This window comes from Catharus ustulatus, chromosome 1, assembly GCF_009819885.2.
Source record: "Catharus ustulatus isolate bCatUst1 chromosome 1, bCatUst1.pri.v2, whole genome shotgun sequence".
NCBI classification, from domain to species: domain Eukaryota; kingdom Metazoa; phylum Chordata; class Aves; order Passeriformes; family Turdidae; genus Catharus; species Catharus ustulatus.
Genome location: NC_046221.1, coordinates 63,607,556 through 63,630,913, shown reverse-complemented (window position 1 = coordinate 63,630,913; position 23,358 = coordinate 63,607,556). Strand labels below are relative to the sequence as shown.

The 23,358-nt window shown below is 39.1% G+C and overlaps 1 long non-coding RNA gene across 2 annotated transcripts in view; it reads right to left on the bottom strand.

Annotated features, from left to right (window-relative positions):
• LOC117001046 overlaps positions 1–23,358 on the bottom strand; it is an 85,267-nt gene that overhangs the window by 3,452 nt on the left and 58,457 nt on the right. Inside the window, exons 1-2 of one of the 2 annotated variants that reach the window (XR_004418906.1) lie at positions 6,586–6,649; positions 2,643–2,812 (exon numbers count right to left, since the gene is read on the bottom strand). This is a non-coding gene — a long non-coding RNA (uncharacterized LOC117001046). Of the gene's footprint in view, positions 1–2,642; positions 2,813–6,585; positions 6,650–23,358 lie in introns of those variants that run through there. The other variant, XR_004418905.1, reaches the window with a different exon arrangement.

Here is a 23,358-nt window from a genome sequence, read left to right as displayed (position 1 = left end):
CCTTTCCTTTCCTTTCCTTTCCTTTCCTTTCCTTTCCTTTCCTTTCCTTTCCTTTCCTTTCCTTTCCTTTCCTTTCCTTTCCTTTCCTTTCCTGTCCTTTCCTTTCCTTTCCTTCCCTTTCCTTTCCTTTCCTTTCCTTTCATTTCCTTTCCTTTCCTTTCCTTAATTTTTTTCTTCTTCTTCTTCTTTTTTTTTTTTCCCTAGTCAGCATAAAGCTGATTAGTTAGTTTACAGGAATGGAAAATATTTGGGTGCACTATGGTAGCAGTAGAAGCGGTGTTTTAACAAACAAATTGCATTACATATACTCCAGCAGAAGAGAGCTAACAAAGGTGGCCTCTGCAACTTGGTACTTACATGGGTGCTCTATGTTTTACTCCCTCCCTTGCAGCAATTTGCCATTCCAGTTAAACAGAAGCAGGACTGCTAACTGTGCTCAGTTCACATGCTCAGTCTGTGATCTATGCACATTTTACCCCTTTACCTTGTTCTATGCCTGCAAGTGTATTACACAGTTTCTTCCATGTACTATAAATTATGAGCCAGTTGCAAGCTTGTGATGGTCTATATCTCAGAAAGAATTCAGCACCTAAAAGCCCTTTGGTCTCCAAGGCTCAGCTGATGTTTACTTTTCAGTAAGTCTGAAGCACATGCTTATTTTCATTGTCTTGCTATCAAACATGGGACATAGACTTTGGTATGTCAGAGAGCCTGTCAAACACCTGTTAATTTCTCTGAAAACAGCAGGCATATAAAGCTAGCAAGGGCAATGGAAACTGGGCACTCAGCACCTTATGAACCTTGGCTATAGAGAAGTGAGTGAAAGAGAGCTGCCTCTGGTTACTGCAGGTGCCGCAGTTTGCTAAAGAACAATTTTCAAGAAATGTTGAACAGGCAAAACATAAAGATCCTATTGTTTATATATTAGAATGGACAACCTGTGGGGTTTTTACTTTAACCATCTGCCTTCCAACTTTTATATAAAAATTCTGCTCCCTAATAAATGTTTAACACATTAGGACACATATATTGCTGGAAAGAAACCAAACTAAACTCCTTCTACTTCACAAGGATAAATTAGCAAGTGAAAAGCAAGACTTTCCAAACCCTCTTTTGTATGAATACAATCATTTAACTTAGATCTTGGAAAGTTGAAGGTCTAGTCACTAATCTACTGACTCCATCACAGAAGGGTGAATTTAATTTAGGAATTTCTGGCTCCAGCACTGCATTTAGTTATACCAACTTTAAGAAATTTATGTGATAATCCTTTTTATTAGCATATCTATTCTGTTTTTTGAGCCAAACAGCAGATCAACCAAACAAAAGATGTGCTTTACTGGCTAAGAAGTTAGCTGGCTATCTTTTTTGGCTGGACTGTTCCCTGCTTTATCTTCAGTGGGTGATGAGACATATAAATCAGTGTCTACATGGAGAGGTGACATACTGTTTAGACAGCGGGCTTTTATTATCATAGCAATCACATATGGTAATAAATTAAACTGCATCAAGAAGCCAAAGATTTACCCTATTGGCACACGGTCTTTTCTCTTATAGTCTTACCAAGAGCCTGATAAAATATACAGATCTCTCCTGTAAACTGTACCAAAGTATTCAGGTTTGACAAAGTTAAACCTGGAAATGTAAAGTATTTCTCTGTTGCACTTTAACCAGCCTTGTTGGAAAGCTTAAATCTTGCATATAGCCCTGAGCTGGCCTCGTGCATCTGCATTCCCTTGCAAATACCTGCTACCTTTCCAGGCAGGAACAAGGACAGACTTTGTGACACTTTTGTCCAGCCAGCAAAGGCCTTGGGACATTATTGATAAGGGAGTGGGGATACATGAAAGCAGTTGGACAACAAGACCAATACACCTGCTCTAAAGGGGAGGGTAGGGCCAGTTTTTCACCACTGGTTTGCTCCAGAGATTGCCTGGGTGGTTGGTGCTGTTGATTTGGTGAGTCCCGAGCTTATGGATCATGAGGCATGATGCAAGTGTGGCTGCTGTGTCCTGTATCAGCTGCTGTTTGCAGTACCCTAGTTAGTCAGCAAGGAGATTAATGCAGACCTGGGAGCCTTTTCTCACAGACAGCTACTTGTCTCCTGCTTCCAATGCCATCACTGGTTTTGTTAGGCAAAATTCATAGAATCTCCCTCAAGAGAAGAAAAGTGTCCTTTTGCAGAGTATATTAAGAACTTTGTATTAAGGAAACAAAATATAAACACAGTGGAATTCAATAGTTCAGCAAATAAAAGCATGTAGCTATACTTTCACCTCAAATACAAATATTGGAAGGTTTTGGCCCATCTCTTTATTTTTTGGCCATTTCAACAGAAAGAACTCCAAAAAACATGGTGTTTTTCTGATTCAGCACAAGCGGTTTGCTGTTGTTAAGACTCCTGTGTGCAAACAATACTTGAAGTCATTGGGCCAAATTTATCCCTGAATTAAGTGCACTGACGTCAATGTAATTACAGTAGGAATTAATTTGCCTCACTGATATCATTTTCTGGATCCTATATCTACTTCCAAAATGCAATTAGAATCCAATTTCCTCCATCTTTTATTTTGGAGCTAGGCAGCTTGAGTTTCCCCACAAAGAGACTGGACTAACAACAAAAAGAGTATCTGGTCACCTACCTGATCACTGTTGTTGGTACCGGCACAAGGGAGAGCAGGCTCAGAGGTTTGGCATTGTTTAAATGGATGATAACTGCATCTTAGCATTGCAGCTTAAACCTAGCCCAGGAGATCCACAGTTCTGGTTTAACTCCCTTCATTTTCTTTTCACAGGTTTTAGTTCATTCACTCTGACAAAATACAACACAGAGATTGATTTTGCTGAGAGTTTACTGGGTGTCTGGACACCATGAATCTGTTGTATTGTAATGCCATTACTCAGGAAATATTGACTTGCTCTGTGCCATTACAAAGGATCACTGAATTGGACAATACTGAGCAAATGTTTATTATATTAGGCTTTAACAGTGACTTTATTAACCAGTTGTCTCACCACTTGCACCAGATCCAGGCACGTTAACTAAATATAAGCTTTTTAAAAAGTGTAGCTTGTTAAAAAGCTTCTGTATCAAACTCCGTAATTTGCTTGTACACAAAAAATGTACTGCTCTCATTAAGAAACCTACAAAATAATACCAAAAAAGGGTATTTAAAGTAATTATTGAGGAGACATTAAGGCAAGCTTGAATTTTCCACGTCTTACAGCAGTTGACAGGTCTGAATGTACTTTCAACTCAGATGGAGCCTATGCTGAACCACAACAAAATAAACCATCATTAATGTGAGGAGAAGCCCAATCTGAGGTTTTGATCACCACTTCATGGCAGCATTCTTATTTATTTGTCAGGAGGGAAAATATTAAACAAAATAAGCCTGTTCTTCTTCATGAAGGTGTTCTTTAACTCCTTGTTTCCGGCTGTCATGCACAAAAATGTAGCAATCCAAAGTGGAAATATTGCAAATAATAGAAAAAGTGTATGACATGCAGAAGGAAAAGACAGGAAAAGACAGTGTGGAGCAGGAGAAAAAATTAGATGAAAAATTTAACATTAGCATTTATTCCATTTTTATAATAACCCATTAACAGAGCTCACACCAGACTTGCCTGTTTCTGGGTAAACAACAGAAACAGATTATAGTCACTTCTAAAAGACCACATTTACTATACCCACAAGGAGAGGGCAACCATGCATGGGGCCATCCTGCTCTGTGATGCCCCAATTGGACCGGTTGGAGAAGGACCAGAACTCCCCAAAAAGAGGGGCTGCATAGGGCCAGTCACAGACGCTCAAGCAGAGATCAGTTGTACAAGGTCCAATTGTGCTTGTTGGTTGAAATCCCGTCATTAAATAGGTTAAAGAAATTCTGATGTGTATGTTAAAGAGAAATGCTAGCCCATGTTCAAAAAGCCCTTGGCATATTTAATATTTGTCAGTTTTAGCTGTCCTGTGGATTTGCCTTTCAGTTTTATCCTTGAGTCTTTTGTACATGGGGCACGGTTTCCTGTTCTAAGAAGCCAAAGAGAGTGCATATTTCCCAAATCTTTCTCAGATGTTTTTGTATCCTGACTCAGTGTTTCTCGAGATAAGGGGATAAGAAAGTAAAGCACTTTGGAGCAATCTAACTGAATGCAAGATTCTTTATATATAATATGCCTATTTTCCAGGCATCAAACCAGATTTTAGGGAAATCATCCTCCTTTCCTTCTCCAGATTTTACTCCAGCTGTAAACATGCTTCACATGGGGAAGCATGGCTGGCACCAGGCCTAAGCAGATCACAAAACAATTTATATAAAAGTTTGGACCTGAACAGTCTCATGGAGGGAACCTTACTTAATCATCACAGAGATCAGAACTGGAACAAAATTTCTTGGCCCACAGTTGTTGGAGGTTACTCTAGGTCTCTGGCTAAAAGTTAGTCATTAATTTGTTGAATGCATGGCCAGCATGCCAGGGAGAACTCCCTGGATAACAGCAGGTTTCAGCATGGAGGAGATTTTTCAGTGCCTGTTCTTGTAGCATAAGCTGAAAATGACACAAGAAAAGGAATATAGGATCATATCTGCTTTCTCTGACAAATGGGCTTTTAAGCCTTTGGGAATTGAGACCTCCACCCCACTACAATAAGAAAAAAAACCTCTATGAGCAGAAAGTTATGACCTTCTCCCTGTGTCCTCCTCCCTTCCCCTTTCTCTTTCTGAAGAGATTATAAAACAAAGAGAGATTTTCTGGAGTTGTCTCCAGCTCCTGCAGAGTTTCCATGGACACTGGTTGCCTAAATATCTTTTTGTGTCTTAAGGGAGAAAAACTATCTCCTTGTCTATCTAATTCAGGGGGGGGTCCATTCCTTTGAATGGCAGCCCTGTCCAGCCTCACAGAAAAGATTGCTGGAGCATACCAGAAAAGTAATAAAATTGAGAACTTGTTTACATGTCCCAAGAAGCAGAAGCAAACTGTTTAACAGCAAGACAGAAAGCTCCATGAAATCACTAGGGCAGTCTGAAATGTATTCATATATAAATTGATCTTGGGGTTTGAGTGGAATTTTTTTTATTGTTTGGTTGGTTTTGGTTTTAGTTTTGTTTGAGTTTTGTTGTTTGGGTTTTTTGTTTGTTTAGGGGATTTTTTGGCTTGGGTTTTTTGTTGTTTGTTTTGCTTTTTTGGGTTTTTTTGTGGTATTTTTGGCTTCTTTGGTCTTTTTTGTGGTGTTTTGCTTTACTTTGCTTTGTTTGTGTTATACACAATTAGTATGCTATATAAGGCACATATGTACTTTGCAACCACACCTCATTTTATGGCAGATTTTGGAACATTTTGCTGTTACCCATACCCTGCATGAACATGAGTAGGTTGTAGAGATGGCAACAAAATTAAGAGTTGAATGCACACAAAATCAACAGACTTCCTGGTCCGAGATAGCTCCCACTGTGGGTGAGAGGAGATGCTTTTACACATCTTAGTACCTAATTTGATCACCGATGTCTTACTGATCAAATTTTATTGATTATTACTCAATACTAATAATTTGCCAAACTCTATTGCTCAGAGGTGTGTAAATTGAGGTAGCTTTTGAACAAGCACATTAGAATTTGGCAATTTTTGCCAGCAATTACTCTGCCTCCAAATTAGATGCATGGATATGTTCCACTTTAACTGTATCTGACATCTGTTGAGTGCTTTGGGGATACTGGCGATGGGAAGAGAGGCATAAGGTTAGGGTCATTGCTTAAGGGCAGATCTAGTGCATGTTATTTCTTTGATCACATATTTATGCTGTGCGAGAACATAAAGGAGTCTATTCTCTGCTTGATAGACATATCAGAGTGTCATTGATGCTAGAGGACTCAGATTACCAGTTACAGCTTTGCACCACACTCCTTTTTGTATATTAATTAGCTTGAGCATTACATAAGGCTATTTTGATAGGGATCCTTAAAAAGTACAGTCTATATTACAACCAAACTCCTGTCTCCTTCCATGGGAGCCCAGCCTTCTGTCAACATTTTGCCTGAGGATGAACTGAAAGACTTTCTCCCTCCACCCCCCTACAGAGCCTCCGTCACCTCCACTTTATGTTTAAAAATCAACCAGACTCTTGGCAAAGTGAGACAAAAAGCCAGGCAAGGCAGACTAATGCAGAGTTTGTATTAGCATTTTGACTCAGTCTAGATTTTACAATGGTTCCTGATATGCTATATCAGAGAAAACACCACTGAGCTGTAAACAGAAAAACTGCACACAAGTCACAGGATTTGCTTTACAGACTTTTTTATCTGTTAAGTAAGCAGGAAATGATGGCATTAATGCAAGCAGAAAGGCAAGATTTATTCCCAGAACGGTGGGCTGTGGAAGTCTATTCATACTGAGTCTTTGCCTCTGGGGATCCCTGATCGATGCAATATTTTCACCCTCCACCACACTCAGGCAGAAATTGTCATGATGACTTCTATGCTGAGTGTATATTTTGACTTCTGAAGGCTTTTAAGATTGGTGATAAATACACAAACATCATACATACAAACAGAACATACATGTCAAATATCACAAGAGCATGAAATTTACCTATCTGGCCCCTGGGTTCATTTCAGCCCTTTTCGCTGCTGTTTGCCCTCTCGGTGCTATTTCCTGGCCCAGCTCAATTAAAGGACAAATTCATCCCTGCACGTGTCCTAAGGGCCCTAATGAAGTCAGCTGTCAAACTCCCATCATGCAGCTGCCTGGCTGCAGGATCTGATGGCCACTTGTCAGCTGCTTCGCCAAGTCAACCCCGGACAAAGGCCCCTTTGATGGGCTGCCTTTCTCCAATCAATCTACACCTTCTCGTCTTGGACTTCAGCATCTGCTTCTGTGTAATTTGATTTCATATTCAGTGCAGCCTAACCCTATTGATAAATTAAATCTATCTAAACCTGATATCCTCGTGCCACCACGGGGTAAATGACTTGCTTTAATTTTAGCTTTTGCCAGACGTGACATGGTATCAATACTGACTCATTTTTGTGTGTGTGTTTGGGTCATTATTTGAATAGTTCAGGCTCCTGTTCATGATTAGGGTGGGGGAAAAGAGGAGAGATCCTTTTTAGAAGTATGTACAGAAAAAGTAAATCAGAATAATTCCTTCTAGGATTTTAACATTGCTTTCCATAATTATGTTTGTTTCTTTCCTGATAATCTCATTTTAGTTCTCTGCCTTCCAAATGTACTTGATGCACACACAAAAAATCCAGCTTTAATAAACAAACAATCAAAGAAGTAACATTAATTTATAAAATCTCTAATGACTAGAATAGCTATTCACAAAAGTCTGTTTTCTATTAGATTAAAATAGAATAAATTTTCTCATATGCAGTTTCTATTTGTAAACAAATAAAACACACACACAAAAGCAACAAATGAGAAAAATCCTGAAACTGTTTACACCTTAGTTGATATCTTTGCAGTGCTTCAAAATTAAAATAAATACAATATTTTATCTCTCCAACATCCTATTTTATGGGTTAGAAATTGTGGAAGTCTACCTTCCTAGGCAACCCAGCACTTTTCCTTCAAACTACTGATGTTTTACAGTTATTTTTTTTTCCCTTTCGAAAAAGCATGAATACTCTGTGAGATCTCCTGCTTCCACGCATATCTGCCTCCTTCACCAAAGACTTGCTAATCCCATTTTCTCTTAATATGCTTCCTTCTTCTCTTTTCATAGACCCACCTACAATCATCACCCTGCTCAGTTCTAGGAAGAACAGTTCCAGGCCATTGGAAAAGCTTGTAGATAAATATGTGCACACAAAGCACTCTGAGGTATTTTGGTGAAGTGGAAAATTCTCTTTTCACTGTAATGGTCTGGGTAGGTTTTCAGTAAAGGACCTTACTATTCCTAATACTGTCCACCTATCCTTTGCCAGCTGTGTGTTGCCCTAGAGGCTACTGTTTGAGAAGAACTGATCCACACTGAGTTCTTCTGGAATGGGATCTGGAGAAGGAATGAACTGAAATTCTTAGCAAGCTGTTTTGCAATAAAAAACCCCCACCAACTCATTAACCGATCAACCAACCAACAGAAATAAATTAAAAAAAAAAAAAGAGAGAAGGCAGAAAAGGAAAAAAAATCTTCATACTACATTTGGAATGAGACCATCTGAGAGTAGGCACCAATTCATCACTACACAACAAACTCGGTTTTCCAGTCTTAAGCCATCAGCATCTCCTGTTATAAAACTCTGTTACCTGGCAACTTACAAATATTATAAAACCTTCCACAGGTAGAATGAAATTTTCCATGTGATGTTATCTGGTCTTAGGCTTCTCTTCCTTTTAAAAGCTGAAAAGTTCAAAAGTTTTAGAATTTGTTTTAAAAAACAGAGTGTTCCCTTATGCTCACCTCAATTTCCTCACCCAAGAAGGCAGAAATAACTTCTTTGCTTAACTAAACATCTCCTGCTTATAACCTGAGAAATCAGGGCATCCTGGTCCTACCATCACATGGAATCGCTGACCTACTTGTCCAGCTTGAATCTCATAATTTTTTTGAAAACAGAGCATGCCTTGCTGAGAGTGCTTTCTACAAGGGTGTTTTATAAGAGGTTTCTCCTTTGCTGTCTACCTGTGCCCGTAGCATGTTTGCAGACATGGCAGCTCTAGCCCCTGCCAGCTTTCTGGTCGGCTGCCTGACTCGGGCACCAAAGCCTCTGAGGAGTTCTTTCTAAAGTGATGACAGAGCTGCAGTTTTAAATTTCAACCTAAACCTAACAGTTTAGTTTGGGTTGTTTTTTATTTTTTACTTTGATAGCTGAGATGTAAACTTTTATCCAACTTAAGAGAAAATGTCAAAGTAATTGTGTATTCATGAAGAAAAACACCGTTCTTTATTTGTGTTTGAGATCTAATTACTCAAAGACTTTTCTCAGCTGCTGTGTGCTAGCCTGACAGTGCCCTGAGAGTGGTTTGAAGTTGGAGTTGCTTTCAAAGAAAGAAAAGAGTCTAGACTACAACCTTTTCCAATCACTGACATTGTTTAGGCCTTTGTAAAGGATTGAGGCCGCTACAAACAACAGAAAGCAATCAGTGACTTTTTCAGTAAGAATCACTGATAATCACTTTAATCAGTGATTATTTTATTTCAAAGAAATGCCTGTAGACATTTTTAAACCAGGGCACCAAACTTCCAAAATATGCACTTATTGTTATTCCAATTACATTTCATCCTTCCTTACAGTGGTGTAAAGTGGAATGAAGTGCACAGATGCACCACTCTAGAAGAAAATCCATGATCTTCCACCCTACTAAGTTTTGTCTGCCTCACCCCACGCTAAGAAACCCTAAACATTTCCAGCAGAGAAGTGCAGAGGGCAAAGCCAGGCCCCTATTTGCCATGTAAAATGGCCAAAGACCAACACTTCCATGGGGAATCAGCAGTGTTGGTTGAGAGGACAAGGGTGTATAACCACACATTAATGCCTCTGCACATAATCTGTGAAATTCCTTAAAAAAAGCTACTCAGCTTTAACCATGTCTAAAAAGAATGACCTTAAGATATGATAGTCAATGCTTATGGTTCTGTGTAAGTCCCAGTTGTGCATCTTGTCCTGTGTTTTAGGACGGTCCAACATTTGAGCACTCCCTAGGATTGTGCCCACCTATGAATGGGTTGTCTCACAGTGGCAGCCTCACTGCAGCCAGCCTTGAGGCTGGGTCCTGAGCACCATGGAAGATGTTTGCCCTGTCACTATTAGAGCTAGTTTCATTAGGTTATTATCATTATGCTTGTGTCTGTTTTTGTTTCTAAAAGCTATAGTTTGATTGGGTTTTTTTGTTTCAGAATGTGAAGAAAATTCAGCAAGCCAGTATAAACTGCTTTGGTTTTGGAAATGACAAGTTCCATCTTTTCATTCAAACCTTATCTTTGCTGTGTACTAATGTAACATCTTGTCAAGTCTGGAGTGTAAAAAGCTTCTCCACAGAAAAGAAGCCCCTCCACAGAAACCCTGAAACTCCAAGACTTGCCCTGAATGAGGACAAAAATACAGCCAACAGGTACAAACACATCTACCCACTTGGAGCAGCAAAAAAGTAAAAGCATGTCCAAGAGGCAGCACAGCTGTGCCACTTCCAGCTGCAGCTCCACTTCCAGCTGCAGCTGCACTTCCAGGGTAACTCTTAGAAATCCCATCCTTCCTGAACCTTTCTCATGCTCCCTAATTGGTTTGAGATTTTGGGAGGGACAGTAGCTGTTGCTTACAATATTCAGTTTAAATACATACATACACACACACACACACACACACACACACATATATATATATATAATGCACACAAAATTTATGTGAATAGAAATAACTTTATTTTTAAAGTTTAACTATTAATTCCATAAAAACACTGCAAGTGAGAAAATGCTTCATTTTGGGTGCAAATATAATTTGTGTAAAGCTGTTGCTGTTAAATAAATTTTGACAGCTGCCAGAACTGACAGTAGCCAGTGGTACTTCCTCTGTTGCCTCTATAAATCTATATGAGCTTTTAAAAATTGAAGTATCCTCTTCCAGCTGTCGTAGTTAGGAGGATAAAATTACAGCTTGTACATTGTTCAGCTCTTAGTTCTTCCATTTAAGCTGCATATTCATGGAGGGATTGCAATGCGGCAAAATTGCTTAGAAACTAATGATGTAGCGAATTACGTCCACCAGTAGTTACTGAAAGTTACTGACTTAATGCAAGGAAATTTCAAATTGACCTCAGTTCTTGCATTTAAAGGAAAAAGAAGCCCAGTTTTATAAAACTTCATATTCCAGCCCATAATCCCATTATTGACATGCATTGAAGAAAGGTTTGGATTGGAAAGGATCTTAAAGATCCAGTTCTAACAGTCCCTGCCACAGACAGGGACACTTCCCACCAGACCAGGTTGCTCAAAGGCTATCCAACCTGGCCTTGAACACTTCCAGGGATGGGGCATCCACAGCTTCTCAGGGAAGCATGTTCCAGTGCCTCACCACACTCACAGTAAAAAATTTCTTCCTCACACCTAACCTAAATCTAGCCTCTAGTTTAAAACAATTACCCCTTGTCCTATCCTATCACTACATGCCTTTGTCAAAAGTCCCTCTCCAGCTCTCTTGTAGGCTCACTTCAGGTACTGGCAGGTGCTATGAGATGTCCCTGGGACATTCTCGTCTCCAGGCTGAACAATCCTAATTCTCTTGGCCTGTCCTCATAGAGGACGTGCTCCAGTCCCCGGTCATCTTTGTAGACCTGCTCCAGGTATGGTCTCACAAGAGTGAAGTGGAAGGGAGAATCACCTCAATCACCACAAATCTCTTTTGCTTTTTAAACCTGGTGGCTATATTTCCCCTTCTTGCAGCTCATGGGAAACTTCTATCCTTGGTTTTGGCTGGCATAGAGTTAATTTTCTTCATACTATCTTGTCTGATGCTGTGTTCTGGATTTGGACTTTGTTGATAATATAGAGATGTTTTTGTTATTGCTGAGCAGTGCTTACACAGAGCCAAGGCCTTTTCTGCCCCTCACGCCACCTCACCAGCAAGTAGGCTGGAGGGCATGAGAAGTGGGGAGATGACGCAATCAGGACAGCTAATCCCATCTGACCAAAGGGATATTTCCTTGACATTGTGCTCAGAAATTAAAAACAAGGTGAAGAGGAAGGGAAGGACAGTTGGAATGATGGCGTTCTGACTTCCCTGGTAACCATTATTCATGATGTAATCCTGCTTTCCTGAAGGTGACTGAACATCTGCCCTCTGCCCATAGGGAGTGGTGAATCAATTCCTTGTTTAGCTCTGCTTCTCTGTGTGACTTCCACTTTCCTGATTTAACTGCCTTTATCTGAATCCATGAGTTTTATTGCCCTTACCCTTCCAGTCTTCTCCCTCACCATACCAAGGGAAAGTAAGAAATTAGTTGCATGGTACTCAGTTGTTTGGTGGATAAACCAAACTGTGGGTAAACTGTGACAGAACTATTTTTCAAATATGATGGAATGGCTTAGTAACTTCATCTGCCACTTCCCTCAGGAGCCTTGAGTTTATCTTGTCAGGTCTCATGGACTTAAGCACAGTAAGGTTCCTTATAAAACCAACCAACCAGAACTACTTCAATAACTCAGTGGTTGAGCGTAAGCAACTTAGAAGGAAATCAATGATAATCTCACTTCTGAAAGCCTGACCTTGCTCACTGAAGCATAGCTAAGTTGCATCAACCTCACCTAACCCAGTCATCCCTTTATATTTTACCATATCATTGGCATTAAGCAAATAGTTAAAGACAAAGATACACTTATTAGTCTTTCAATAAAGATGGTTATCTGCCCTTAGAGTAAAAAAGCCATTTTTTTAATACCTGCTGGTGCATATCCATGAACCCAGATGCTATACTGAGAACACATCTAAACTAGACTAGAAGTTGGCTGCTTGACATAGTAGTTCACAATACTTCTTTTGCATTAAAAAAGGGAAAAGGAACCACTAATTATTTTCAAGACATTGCAGAGGAACAGCAATGCCTTCATTGTGCTCTTACACTGGAAAAAAAAATCACGCATTCCCTTTATTGTTTCACTGAACAATACTGATTTTTACTGTTACCTCTCTTGTTGCTTCTGTTTTAGAAAGGCCAGTATTTCCAAGTATTTAATTTGGCAATGCAAATGTGAGTGTGGGGATGGGTGTCAAGGAGAGGTGTCCTCTAAAGTTCAGCTATTTCTGTATTTTGACAAGACATGTATTTTATGACTGCCTTCCCTTTGCCATACTAGCCCTCCTCACTCCACCCAAACATCCCTAAATTATGTCTCCTCCTTCTCCAATAAGACACAAGTTCAAAAATCAATATCTATTTAGTAACTAGCAGGTGAACAGTGTTGAGATTTAAATTACAGTAATTTCACGAATACAAGCCGCACCAATTTGACCAAAAGTTTGGTGGAAACCCGGAAGTGCGGCTAATATTCGACGGCGGCTAATACAATAACAAAATTCTAAAAACTGCCAACACGGAAGTGAAAGCCCGCGGCAGCCCCAAGCCAAGCTGAAGCCTGGCCAGCCCCGGCTGAGGTGGGAAAGCCTGGCAGAGGCGGGGCCAGCAGTGTGGGGGGCTGGCCTGAGCCAGCAGGGCGGGGGAGCCTGGGAGAACTGGGGCTAGCAGTGCAGGGGAGCATGGCAGAAGCAGGAAGCCCGGCGGGTAGGGCTGCCTGGCAGCAGGGGAAGCCCAGCAGAATCGGGGCCAGCAGCGTGGGGGAGCCCGGTGGTGCGGGGGCCTGCAGTGCCGGCCAGGGCGAGGAAACGCGGCGGCGGTGCAGATGGGAGGGGGTGGCCGGCGAGCCTGGCGGCGGCCACCCCGCCAGCAGAGCCTGGCAGCGGCGGCAGCCCTGCCGGCCGGGCGAGCAAACATGGCGCGGGGCGGCTGGCGTGCCTGGCAGCGGCGGCGGCGGCTGGCCCGCCGGCAGGACAAGGAAACGTGGCAGTGGGGCGGTGCTGACGGGAGAGGGGGGCCAGCGAGCCCGGCGGCGGCGGCAGTACCACCCGGCCGGCCCCATCAGCAACCATGAGCGGGCCGAGCCTTCCTGGCCCCGCCCCGAGCTAGTAAACCCCACTATGCCGCGATCCTGTTACTAATTGGCCAATTTGTGAAAGCTGCGCACGGATTCTCGCTACGAACGAAAGTGCGGCTAATATTCGGGGTGCGGCTTATCTATTGACAAAGACAGCAACATTGTCGAGGCACCGGAAGTGCGGCTTGTACTCCGTGAGGCTTGTATTCGTGAAACTACTGTAAGAGGTTTAAGATGAAGTATCATGTCTCAACAGGCTAGACAAGCTTGGACATACAATGACATAGAATTCTGATATGAAAAGTTTAAATAGCAACTAACTAATCCTCTGATTTTATTACATTCAGGTTTGTTGTTTTTCCTCACAGGTATTCTTCATTTGTAGTTATTTAGCCTGAGAGGTATTCTTTTTTATGATAATGTAGGTGTCCACTGGGATTTTTCATGGCTCGTTTATCTGATAAAGGCAACCAAACCCATGTGATCTGGAATCATTAATCAAACTACTCTTTAGCCAGCGAGAACTCCTACCAGAACTCATGCAACATCATGGTCATACAAGTACACCACATTTAAAAAGAGTAAAAAGTTGATCTCACTTTGACAGAGAAGCACTGTCTCACTGAACCTATTCCTAGCAACAATAAATGAGTATCTTAAATGGACATCAGCTAAGAAGCACACAGCAATAGTTGAGGCTTGAGTTTTTCATTCATTCTCTTCAGATAACTATTCACAGTACTCTGTGAGAGGTAAAAATAGATTTACTAGAGGGAAAGTATTTATGTAAGAAGCAAAAAAGGTATTTCATTAATGGATCAGTTCATTAATGCAGTCAAGCTAGTTTGTCACATCCAAAAACCCAGGGAATTGGGAAATCTTCCTTTTCTGTAGCTAGACGGGTTTCCCTGCTTAACAGGGATGTAATTTCTAGTAATGTGCACTTTACTTCTAATTGCAACAGAAGTTTTAAGTGCATTCAACAGACAAGGCAACTTACTCATCTCTTTTACTTTACCCTATATACTTTTATTTTAAAGGTTTATATATTACCAGTAGGTCAGGTAATTTTGCCACTCCTTTATTACACTTCTCTGTTTTGAAGTTTCCTACTAAAATTACTGAAGGTGTCTGTCACAATTTATTTGATAGCCTATAGATGTAGGAGTCACAATTACAGACCTGCAAACAAAATACGGGGTAGAAAATCAACCTCTTAAAGGAGAAAAGAAAGTCAATGCAAGTATGATATAGATCACTCTCCACACAAATTTATTTGCTATCTGTTTGACAATAATTTGTTCATTATGCAAAGTCATTCAGGGCTGCTTTTCCTGTAAACTGCTGCTAAGATTTGAACCGCTCATGGAGGTCATTTGTGTAACTGCCCCTTCATCATTAAAGGTTATTGACATGTAGTTATCATCCTACAAATATTCTAAAACTTCATTCCATAGCTTTTTGTTTCATCAAAAATTCCTGCTAGAAAAAAAACCCAGTTTTTTTCCCTTAAAATGAAAAAAAACCACCATAAAAGCAAAACGTTGCAAAGCTGAAATTTTCTGAGGGTTTTTATGTTTGGGTTTTTTGGGGTTTTTTTGGGGTTTTTTTGTTTTTTTTGTTTTTTTGGGTTTTTTTTTTTGGGGGGGGGGGGTGAGGTGGAGCTTTTTTGGTTTGGTTTGGTTTTTTGTTTTTTTCTCCTGGGGGGATTAGTACTCTGTAGCTAGTTTAAGTAGAAGGTTGCAACATGCATCCAACTCTACATGGGATATTCACTTTCTCATCCTATGAGCAACATTTCCATCCTTTTCTGATTTGTGGTCTTTTGAAACTTGTTCTACAGCAGTCATAGCATGCTATGAGCAAACTTGTTTTTACTAATTCTTTTCCAACAGCAAAACATTATACAACAGCAACTTAATGAGTGTTCTCTTATGCAAGTCAATGGAATATAACAGGCAAAAGAGTAGCTAGTGATGGCAAAAAGAATGACTGCTAGAATTTAAAAATCAACAACAGATATGAATGCTTCAAATTCATATAAAATATTTGTTTCACAGTCCTTCACTCCCCTAGATCAAGACCTTTGCTAGGGTAATTATAAGTGTTAAGAGCTAAACCAAGTCATCAGTTTCAATTTTTTTTTTTTTTTTAAATTAGCCGTATTATATTAGACGCCTGCAAAAGGCATTCCACTGGCCACCCCTGAATAGATCAGCAATGCTCAACTGCAATGTTATATATAAAGGGAAAAGAGGAGAGCAAGGGAGAGATGGTGGAAGCAGGTTGCCTGGGAGATGGCTTACCTCAAAACAGCCTGGAAAGAAGCACATGTCAGGGCTTGGGACCGGGGTGGAGGGGTGATGTCAGTCTTCATAGCCTCAGGCTTAGCTGATGTGTATTCATTTTGAAATTTAGCTGTTGCTGCTGTGCAGGTTCATGAAAAGTACAGTATACCAAGTTCATACTTGACTCTTAGGTTTCAGTTTTCTCTGCTCTGAGTTCCAATAGCATTTAAAACAAACCTTAGATCTGCTGCTGTATGAGCACAAGTCAACTGGAAGCATATTACATTTGGCTGGCCCCAGGAAACCTACCACAAGATGTGAGGTAAGCTTAGGAGTACTTGCTAAATCACCTGCTGTGATTTACATTAAAAACATGGACTGTTTTAATAAAACAACCAAGTAAACAACAGCTCAAGTTCAAGGGTCCCTCTGCCTTTATCTCTCTCTTCATTTTTGCAGTAGAATATTTATCAATGGAATTGATTCTGAACAAGATTGCATAGCACCTCTTTTCAGCCTAAACATTGCACTAGTTGAGTCCATTTATCTTTTTGCTCTCTTCACCCTAAAAGCTGCACCATCAAGATTTTAAGATTTTAAGATTTTAGTAAAACACAAGCTTCATTAATTTTTTTAAAGATAAATATTGTTCCTACAGGGATTTTCATCAGAGCTCCCAAAAGTCAGAAGATCTCAACAGTATATCATAAGATTAACAAAAGCAGAAGTAAATGCACCAACATATAGACAAGAGTATAGTGCAAAGTCATTATATGCACAGATAGAAATCCAAAGGCACGTCAGAAACACTGAATTTATGCATACTTTAACAGTCTGGAGTCCTACGCAGTTTGAACTCTAATAAAACTGGTTTCAAGGAGAGGGGAGTTCAACATCAACTTGGCTAAACAGTCTTGATGGAGAAGGCAAATCTTACTTGCAAATGCACCAAGTTAGGACTGTGTTTCCTACCAATAAATCTAATGGTAATATCCATAAAGGGAGTTGAAACATTTCTCTTTGACATTTAAAGCAAAATGTTTTGTGTGAGAAATATGACTTGTTTGCAAAAACTTTACAAGAGTAATTCATTTCACCAAGATATGTAGAAATTAAGCAAAAGATTACCAACAACTGAAAGAAAACAATTTTGTTTTAATTCAGGTTGAATTTTACCTAATGAAAACTTATGTTTTCATTTTGCTCAAAATTCTCTAAAAATTCTTGTTTTTTCTGACATTAAGTCAAATATTTTCTTGAACATTTTCTCTCTATTATTTGCCAAGTTTTATATGTAAAGATTTTGATTATGTATATTAACTGTGTACTATATTGTACTTGACAAAATTTATAAGAAGAGACATAGTACTTACTATTGGACTGATGGGGAAGCTGACATGAACCCAGGATTTTTCTCAGACCATGTTTCAGGCAGTATCTGGATCAGAAAGATCACCTATTTTTCCCCACCAAGTATGTAATCTGATTCAGTAACAGAGATTTTACTGCATAATAAACCCCTCTGTTTCAGATATTTTCTTATCTTTCTGCTTTTATTACACAAAAGTCTAGGACTATAAAAACCTGTTTTCAGGCTGAAGCTGAATTATGTAGTTTCTGCCCCTTACATTTAATTCCTTTGCTTTTGTACATAGCAGTTGTAGATGTCAAATACTTTGATACATTTTACAAAAAGATATTATAAAACTTTGTTCGATTTCCCTTCAGAAAGAACATTTGGGTTTTGGTTTTTTTTCATTGAATAAAAAAAAAGTCATAATGTTAACAATAGTAAAACAATTTTATTTCAAGGTCAACTGTTTGCCTCTGTACAATCTTAAAAGTAGTGGTCAATCATTTACACTTCCATTGATGTTAGAATTTGGAGGATGAGTGGTAATGTCTCAGCCAGGAAAACTTCTTATCTTCCATTAAATGGAGCAGTAGCACAGGACACTGTATAAAAAACTGGGAAATTCAGGGCTTTTTCCAGTATCCTCTCTTGCTGCCATCCCTCCTTCTGGTCATATCTTTGTTCATCCCAGCTCTTCCAAGATAGGCAGGTGGAGCCGTTGCGGAAAAATCTTCCACATTTCACATGAAAACATGAGAAGTTATGCTGGCATGTTAAATAGCACACACTCTTAAAAAAAGAAAAGGCAAGATGAAGACTAATTTATTTGTGCTACTGAGATGTAACTTAATGGGACACATGCAAAATGTTATTTTAAAACAAGATACATCAAATTCCAAAACTGTGAGTACATATGTTTTCCACTTCACATGCCAGTATTGCATTCTTGAGGACAATGAATATATTATTTAAAACAATTTTTTTCCCCGTGAGAGTATTTTGTATATATTTCTGTGCTGTACATATATTCTTATGCTCTCTTCTACAGGGCCAAAAATTCATACTGACAAAATCAGTCAGCAACAGTCATAAAGGAAAAAAAACAAAGAAAAAAATGGTATAGGATTGCTTTTGCCTTAAAACTAATTGCAAGTGTAAAAAGAGTAACCACACTTAGAGATGCAAACGTTCTGCTGTGTGGCTGAGTCAATGGGGTGCTTGCAATCAGAAAACAGAAATCAGAAATCTTTGTGTGTCAGCTGGTTTTTCACAGGCAGAGGGAATCATCTGCAATTGTTCTGCAGCAGTGACAATCTGTGAGGCCTTGGGGTCCTACACAGCACTGCCAGGGAGGAAGGCAAAACCTGCTGTCATGTCTTTGGTGTTTCAGAGTAGTACAGGAAAGTGAATAATGAACTGGGAACTTCTCTCTTGCTGCCATCCCTTCTCCTGGTTATGTCTTTGTTCATACCCAGATAACTCCAAAAAACAAGAGAAAAGAAAAAAAAAGGCCCCAAATCCCACTTATCCAATCTATGCTTGCATTCAACATTTTATAAAACTCTGCTATCCACATGGCTCAGTATCTGATTGAGCTTGTGTTTCAGATGGTGCCTCCTATTGTTTCAGATATCTTACTCCAAAAGGGGCTTAATTGCTTCTTCTGTTTATTTGAACAAAAAAGTACCATCCCATCTGCATACCAGATGCAACAGGACTGAACCCAACTTTTCAACAGTATTTTAAATGAAGTGCTTGTTTGCTGGTAGCTGACAGGCTGTAGCAGCAGACTCAGATTCAGGGAAGATAAATGAAATAACTCAATTGCCCCCTGCCAATTACCCTCTGCAAAAGGGCACACAAAAAGGAAACTAGCCCAATCCATCCTTAAACTTCATGCACATTCAAGATCTAATTAAATGCATCAGTTTCCTGGTGTGGGTGTTTCCTTCATGTTCTTAGCTTGATTCTAAGCTAAACAACATTTCTAAATAGTCATTGCAACTCCATTGGTTTGTTTATGCAGTAGATCGTTTTGGAATAACTATTCTTAGGAAAGTTGTCTGCCTTTTCTTCTATATTTGTGTGCAAAGATTGTATCATTACATAGACTGGCCAGTCTTTTGGGAGTGAATCTGAGGAAAATATCTCCCTCCTGCAGCTTGATCATAAAGAAGTATTCATTTTCTAATGCATTATCAATATAAACTAACAGTTTATAATCAAAATCAAACACATTAGTGAAATGTACCTAGTCACCTTGGCACATGAGGCTTTTCCCTGTGAAAAATTCAAATCTAAAACCAGGATTCTAGTGGAGCAACTGACTCTCATCTGGCAGAAAAAAAATCCAGAGCTTTTCAGATTAAAAATATAATAAACCCCAGGAGGTTATGATGCCATTTTCAAACACAGACAGTTGTTTTCTAGGGAAGATTTCATCTTAACACTTTCTGTTTGGAGTTTCATAGCTCTTACAGCTCAAACTACAAGGTTACTTGCTATAAAACTGAACTGACAATATATACTCAGAAATGTGTGCGGAGGGGGTGTTCCATGAATCTATTAACTTTGATGGCTATAAATAAATAAGAGTATTAGGAGCTGACCTGTTCTTTCAAAACAAGAAAAGAAAAAAATAACCACCCTAACTGTCCCAATAGATAGACTTGTGTATTATTTAAAATACTATTTCAGGACTCAATTACAATAAATAACATTAGTAAATGCTTTGTTAAGCAATTTCTGCTTTAATAAGATAACCAGACCAGCCTCTCCTAAGAGGCATGAAAGTCAAGGTTTTGAGTAGTCCAGGCTAGTAAATGGAAACACACATTGAAATCTTTTTATGCTTTGAGAACAAAAAAGAATTCAAAAGAAAAGGAAATATAAATAAAGCCTCATCTCAAACACATGACAACTACAGTAAGCCAAAATCACATTAGTCCTGCCTAATGAATAAAATCTATCCCAGTCCTACATTAGTGCTGCTAGGTAGACTCTGCAGGGTTTGTACATACCTCCTAAATGCAAGTCCTGCTACTCAGGTGGCAGGAATGCTGTTAACCAAATTTAACTCTCTCATTAGAATGTGGAGAAGAGACCATTTTTTGAGGAAGAATTCTGCCGCATTCATGCAAACACCCCCACTTTTCATAAAATTCTGCCTTTTTTACATTTCTAACATTTCTGGTTACAATTCCCTTGCACATAGGAATTCTTCAAACCAAGAAAGTCTGGAGTTCTTTAGACAGAAGTTGTAGTGAGAACAGAATCTATTCCAATCCATGACTTTTGATTTAAATTGCTTTCCTAAAAATGCTTTAACTCCTGTAATGCTGGATCAATCAGCCTTAAGGATTGACAGGATTCCTCAGCTTAGCATGCAATTCTGCTGCTGGAGATAATGCACCCTTTCTGACAGAGCTCCTTCTCCATGAAAATACCAGACTATTTTGATTGTGGTGTGGTGTGAAAGAAAGAAAAGAAGCTGCTATTAATAAACTTTCAACTTCATAGAGAAAAAAGGAGAAAGTCAGAGGAAGATGTACACAACTCAGTTTGGGGGCAGAAGATCACAAGTCCCCATCTCCCAACTCCCTTATAATAACATGGAAGAGATCTATCCTCTAATCCGTAGCTCCAGAACCCACAGCCTCACGCAAGGTACACTTTAGCTCATGTTACATGCCTGCAGTTCAAGGCTGCAAATATCCACAGCACTGTCCCTGGAGTTTCAGCCCAGACTTTTCAGCCCTGCTTTCCCAAATGCTGAACACCATAACCATTGCGGCATTTACTATTCTAACAGCACAAAAGAAAATAAAAATAAGCAGGAATTTCTCATCCTAGTAAGAAGTCAGCTTCCTGTCTACATTTTACTTATTTTCCAGCTTCAGGTTTGATGCTTTTGAGTAACAGAGACACATGGGAAAACTGTGTTGTCTGAAATACTAGGGATTCTCTGAATCTTGGTTTTGAGCCAGTATCTTAATTGCCTTTACAAAATTTGGTATCTAATTGCAAAATTATGGACTTGTTTATCTCCATAGCATACATCAGCATTTTTGTTTCAATTTCATGGAAGCAAATTTCCTCTACTCTCACCCAAAGGATACTAAAAGCAGCAGAGAGGTAGGTTGTTCAGTCTAGCAGTGACTCTTTGAAGTCAGACACATACTCTTAAAGAAGTGCTCACAGCAATGAGAAAGGGCTACATGAGAAGTTCCTAATCACTGCTTCTGGACACCATGTTCTTTCTCCGCTTCCCACTCCAATTAAGACTCCTGTCCAAAGAGCAGGTACTCAGGCCCATTTCTGGTTTTAAAATGTGAATGCTTCCAAGGCCACAGAGGTGTGAAACATTTGGAAAAGCAGGCAAATAGAGATTAGATTTACACCTGTATGTAAATTAAGGAACAGGCTTGCAACATGAAGCAACATCTGCTGGGTGAAGTATTTATTTTTGCTGTGTAACAGCATTAGATCTGTCTGTACAAGCACAGAACCTCTCTCCTCACTGTGATCAGATTGCACTGTGATTGTACCCAAACCAGAAAAACAACTGTTAATTAAAGAGAACACAAGAAGTCAGAGTATGTGGTGCACTCACTCATCGTGCAGACTCCGGACAAAGGCTCCAAACTGTTACAAAACTTGTTGCAAACCACTGATGAACTCTCACGTCAGGACCTTGGGAGATGTTTTCTGAGCACCTGATCCTGAGGCAGCAGCAATCATCTGTTGGTGCTTTGAATCCTGTCCTGAGCCTTCCTTGGAAGGCCTATTAAAATTTTATTTCTAAAATAAAGAATACTTCATTATTATTTATTTCTTCTTTTTTTGGTTTTCTTTTAGACAAACCATAAATCTACACACAGCAGTATGGGTTTGCCTGCAGTGTTCAGCAGGGCTCTGCAAGTTTAATTATGTGTTTTGAACAGTTATATTTTGCTATCCGATTGCATGTTCTGAATAAGTAATGGCTACAAAGTAATTTTTCACTGAAATGCTAGATTCATCAAGAACTCAATCACCAGCTAGATGGGATGTCTTATGCACATAGAGAAGATAATACAGATTTGCAATTTAATTTAAGAAGTGTTAACAGAGAAACTATGAAAAAAATAGTGACCCTTATGCTCGCAGTAATTAGTCAGTAAAAAAATACCGGGGACATAGAAGACATTCTATTTCCATATGACTTTATCACCTTGTAAATCTCACGTCGCAGTGCCAGGACAGAGGGAGCTTGTAGCTTGCTTTTGTACAACAGCTCCAATACTTATTTGTTAAGGTTTCATCATTTTGAATACAATTATAGAAGAAGAGAAGCAGACCTAGCAGCTCCACTAATTCTTCTCCCACTTCTCTGAGCTCAGAAGTAATTTGACTTTTATGCACCTTCCCCTCCTAAATGTTGGCCTCAAAGACAACCCCCACAAACCTTCGTGGTGGGGAAAAGAAAAAAAGTGGTGGTTTTATTCCTTTAACTGATACAAGTGCCCCAAACATAGCACCTGGATTAGAATAAAATCATGAATCAAATAGAATCAAATACAATGGTAAATGGTATCTAGATACTGCCTGTTATTATTAATAATAAAAATTAGCAAGTTCTTCTGAAGATACAAGGTAAATGGATATGGAATAAGGAAAAATAAGACTTCACCCAGTATCTTCAACATATTTACAAAATCTAACAGGATTTAGCTAAATAACCTCATAATATATTGTACTTAACACAATCAACAAAAAGACAGCAACTAGATATGGTTTTAAAAGTAGTAAATATTACACAATAGTAAAATATTAGTATTTTAAAAATAAAACAATTTTACAATAATACAAAAAAAATACTCTGATTTCATAACCATCAAGTTAATTCTGAAGAAAGCTCCAATCCACAGTCTCATGTTTGGGTTACTAACAGGACTTTCTAAAATGCATGAAGGTGCCAAAGTTTATTTAAACTTCTCTGTGTGTAAATATTTTAAAATTTCAGGTTATGTTATTACACCTTTTTTTTTACAGCCCAAAATAATTCTACTAATTTACAGAAGAACTTCTAAATCCAAATGAATAAACATATGTGCATTGCACCATTAAAGTACACTCCATCACATAATAACATA